The following is a 5,088-nucleotide window of genomic DNA, read 5'->3' on the forward strand; positions in this document are numbered from 1 at the left end:
ATATATATATATAAAACGTACTAGAATGTTTGACAAGATACCACAGATGGAAACCCTCTGTAGGTAAAGGCTAATTCAGTCCTCGCTACTCCTACTGACGGAGCTTACGAGCTATGGACCAAGACGTTTGGTACATTTAGATGAGATACCTACTGAAAATACAGAAAGGGTTTAAGGGTTTCAACATTACTGTAGTTTTAGTTACCATCAGGTGAAAAATTTGTAATATCTTAACGTTGCTCCACCAGTTTCTGTGTCGGGCAAAACATCACTGATGTTTGCTTCACACACGCACACGAATGTGTGTGTGTACGCGTTTTTACGTGCGTGTGTGTCCGTGGAGAGTATGCGGTGGGGAGCACAATGAGGAGTTTTTACTGCATTTTTGACTTTTAGAAAAAAAATATTTATTACAAATGTTCACTACTTTAGAAAAATTATATCAGCTAAGTAAATGATCCTCTCAAAATGCATTAACAACCACTGTAACTTATTCAAAACACCATTTCAGAAAATTATCTCCGTTAGAGCATATGAAAGATGACTTCAGCTCAGGTAAAATGACTAAGACAAGATAAATAAATTTGCCTTTTCAATTCTCCCGAATTACATTTGAAAATAGTCATACACATTAATATCCACCCTTGGACATCTGAAAAGCAACAACAATTTTAAATATTTAGGTCAATTGAAAGAGTTTCACGGAAAAATGGCACGATAAGAAATTAACAGACCACAACTAAGTAAAAAAACTCAACATAAATATTCTCTTTGGCTTCTTCATGATCTGCTGGGGTGGCTTTCTTCCCGGTATATTTATTTACGCACCATGCAGTTGAAGAGAAGAAAACTTACTGAAATTAGTCATTACTCATTTTACCCCATTTTAGACTTTTTTTGAAAATTATCAAATTAAACATTAGTGTAGGAAAAAAATTGACTTCGTATTCAATAGAGAAAAGAATATTGATTGTAAACATCAAACATTATCCACATATTTTAACAACAGCAATTACAATCGGGTCAAAGAGAAAGTTTCTTGGAAAAAAAAAAGTCCCTGTCCCCTGACAATGTTCCAAACTCTCTCAACTTCAACAAGAACAGCAATGCGGACCTATTTTTACTCCTAAAGGCGATGCAACAGTATGAAATGATTTCAAACAGGTAGGGAGAAAATGACAAGAAATGAGAAATTACTCATTTTACCCCAGTTGCTAATTTTTCCCCTTTATACATCATAATGTAAAAAAAATTGTAAAATATACACTACATATTATGCATTGTGCAAACATCTGATATAGAACTCAATAGTTTTCTTAGAGTGGAAAGATATGTTTTATATCAGCCACCAGAGGAAACTCACGCAAACTGTCAATTTTTTTTAATTGCTTAGCACACTTTCACTCACCAACATTTGTGGAAATATACTAACTGGAATTGCTAACTAAAATTATAGGTAAACACACCCATCTACGCGCGCGCACACACAGGCTCCATGCAGTCTATCTCGTTTGGTCATGGAGTGATTGTTCTCAATTATGCCCTCATTTTACATTTCGACCTCCTGCTTCTTTCTAGCGATTAATTTACATCATGGTCAAGAAAATATCAGTTGTTTACTATTTTTTCACGTCAGGATATGTATCTACCCTGTATTAAGGTCAGGGTAGCAATAAATACAGCAATATTTTATGCATTATCCTAATGCATACCATAATATCAACATTAGACTCTTTAGAAAGACACCTGTCTATGTTTTCATTCTGTTCTATTTGCGGAAATAGGTCCTCTCTTGTAAGTATACTTAAATGTGCGCAGATATGAATATCAAAGTAGGTTTTTAGCTTCAAATTGTATTCTAGATTAACTTTATAATTATCCATAACCTCATCAAAACTATTAAGACAATCTGTAATTTTAAATGGGAGCTGGACGGAAGAAGAATACGTTTGTGGAGAAGCTCTCTGGAAGCCAAATTCCAAAACTGCTTCCGATTTCAGGTTGCAGTCATTTAATTTTGCGTAAGCCAAAAGTGCCTTTTCCTTTGGAAAGTGCATAGCTATACTATATGAATAGTTTCCATTTTCGTTCAAGAGTTTGTGCTTTGTCAAAACAACTAATATTTACTTAAATGTGTGAAATATTTTCCTGCAGTTAAAACGTGCCTGGGGCAATACATTTGTATTTCTACATTCCTATAAATCCAAGGTTTACGGTTATATTCGTGTAAGCGTAACTTAATCGTTATATCGCTAGACAAGCAAAAATCCGAGGTCTACGTGGGTATAAAGTAATACAAATAGTTCAAACAGTGGAATATGTTTTGAACGGTGATGAAGAAAAGTCTAACACTTCAGGCAGAATCCTTTGAAAAGTCAAACTTTTTGCTAGCAGCATGTATGAACTGTTTGTACGTCGAATGTTATAGCCTGCTTGGGGTGGGGGGAATTGAAATTTTTCAAACAACTTTTTTTCAGAATCATAATCTCCGTATTTTTTTACGCATTTCTAAAAAAAAAAAATTTCCGCAAAATATTTTAAAATATTTACTTAAATGTGTGAAATTTTGAATTTGAGATTTTTGAAAAAATATTTTCGGAATCGGAATCTCCATAGCCTAAAACGTGGGATTCCGTAAAAAAAAAAAAAATTAAAGAAATAAGGGGGGAAAGGTTCAGATTACATTATAGTCCATCTGGATCCTTTTTTTTTTTTCTTGTTTAACCTCACGTCAGCTCTAACTTAAGATCAAAGGTACTCCACTTATTACTATTTTGGACCACACCCGATATGTACTCCACTTTTAAGATATGTTCCTCATATCACCCTAAAAGGTGTGATACTAGGAATTCTGACTACTTTTAAACTTGTTTTATCCTCATTATCTGTTTATGTATGATATGCACACTTCATATTCAAAATATACCATTCTATTGACACATTTTAAAGAATTTCTCTGTACTCAGTTTCACAAAAGGAACAAAACTCTTCTATTTGTTCCTTTTATTTCACTCTTATCCAAAAAGAACACAAATCAATGCAAATGGTAGAGAAGTGAAACCATACACCCCTAAGTCTAGTGAAAGCAAAGGAAACTATTATGTACTAAAAGACAACACAGTGTAATTGTTTATACATCAAAAAGAAGACTTTGTTTAAAGCAAGTCTTTTTGCAATATTTCAGATTGAACTGCAACACAGTCTGAATTAAAGATTGTAGAACACCCCTAATGACATCCCACGAAAGATACAATGATACACAATATTGTATAAGCTATAAATTCCTATGTAATGCAGGGAAGTTAATGAGCAAATTTGGCTGTGTAGTTAAGTTTGCTTCACAACTATGTGGTTTCAAGTTCAACCCCACTGCAAGGCACCTTGGGCAAGTGTCTTCCACTATAACCCTGGGCTGACCAGTGCTTTGGAAGGGAATTAATCATCATCATCGTTTAACCTCTACTTTCCATGCTGGCATAGGTTGGACGATTTGACTGAGGACTGGCGAACCAGATGGCTACACCAGACTCCAATCTGATCTGGCAGAGTTTCTATAGCTGGTTGCCCTTCCTAATGCCAACCACTCCAAGAGTGTGGTGGGTGCTTTTACGTGCCACCAGCACGAGGGCCAGTCAGGCGGTACTGGTAACGGCCACTCTCAAATGGTGTTTTTTATGTGCCACATGCACAGGAGCCAAACCAGCAGCACTGGCAACGACCTTGCTCGAATATTTTTCACGTGCCACTAGCACAAGTGCCAGTAAGGTGACGCTGGTAACGATCATGCTCGGATGGTGCTTTTTATGTTCCACCGGCACAGAAGCCAGTCAGCTGCTCTGGCAACGATAACACTCTTAGCACTCCACTGGCGTGGATGCCAGTCATCGAATTTGATTTCGATTTCACTTGCCTCAACAGGTCTTTGCAAGCAGAGTTTAGTGTCCAATGAAGGAAAGGTATGCATAAGTGGGCTGGTTACTCCCGTGGCATACTCCTTGCTGGCTCTTTGCAAGCACAGCATATTTCCAATGGTCTCAAGCTGTCTGTGGACCTGACATTTCCATGTCTGTGCTCTTGTACTGGTGATGTTACAGCTACTGTTGTTGCTATCACTAACACTGCAACCATCACTGCTGGGCCCAATGTTGGTGCTGTTGCTGGTGCCAGATGTGATCCTGATTTGTAGTTACCACTGGTGTAGCTACCACTGCCAGCTGCATTGCTGGTACTGTTGCTGTTGGTATCGCTGTCATACTGCCTCTGCTGCTTGACATGTTGCTGGTGTAGCGTCCACCAGTGCCACTGCCCCTACCGATGTTGTTATCAGTGGATGTAGTGTTGTTGCTGCTCTTTCCAATGCTGCTGTTGTGATTACCAGTGCTGGTCACCACTTCAGCCTCGTACATTACACCATTCATTGTATACTCTACATGAGTATCCTGCCTCTGCTCGTGTCTAACTATATCATTGCTATTCTACTACTCCCTTATATACCCTGTGTGCATATATACACACACACATTCATATGTGTGTGTTTATATGTATGTATGTATGTATCTTTTACTTGCTTCAGTCATTAGATGCCAACCTCTTAGCAGATCCTACTGAGTACTTTTTTATGGCACCAATACTTATGAAGTTGCTTTGTAACTCATGAGTTATGAGCCTTTTTGTTTGAGTGGGAAAATATGACAGAGTAGTGATTTTATGAAATGTGTTGAGGTTAATGTATAATGGGAGGAGTAGCAGCACCCACTTACCTTATCTCAGCGATGAACTTGACAAACTGTCATACATATATGTAGTCATTTGACATATGTACATATACAATGTACAGATTTTTCTTCTCTGTCTCTCCACTCAAATAAAGACTTTCAATTCCTCTTGGTGCCCAATAGTTTGGTAAATCATTGAGTGGAAATATTGAGCTATTTTTGAACATGTGCTAGGGCCCTATCCCAATGGCCAACTTTTTGCACAAACTTTTTCAACTATTGAAAACAGTTCTTTGACTACCCCTTACTCTCAAGTTCACACATATACACCTATTTGCATATATATATATATATATATATATATATATATATA

At 37.1% G+C, this 5,088-nt stretch overlaps 1 protein-coding gene across 3 annotated transcripts in view; it reads left to right on the plus strand.

The window, feature by feature from the left end:
* LOC106874712 (activin receptor type-1) overlaps nt 1-5,088 on the plus strand; it is a 74,683-nt gene that overhangs the window by 458 nt on the left and 69,137 nt on the right. The window lies entirely within an intron of this gene.

The sequence above is a fragment of the Octopus bimaculoides genome, chromosome 4 (genome assembly GCF_001194135.2).
Source record: "Octopus bimaculoides isolate UCB-OBI-ISO-001 chromosome 4, ASM119413v2, whole genome shotgun sequence".
Taxonomy (NCBI): domain Eukaryota; kingdom Metazoa; phylum Mollusca; class Cephalopoda; order Octopoda; family Octopodidae; genus Octopus; species Octopus bimaculoides.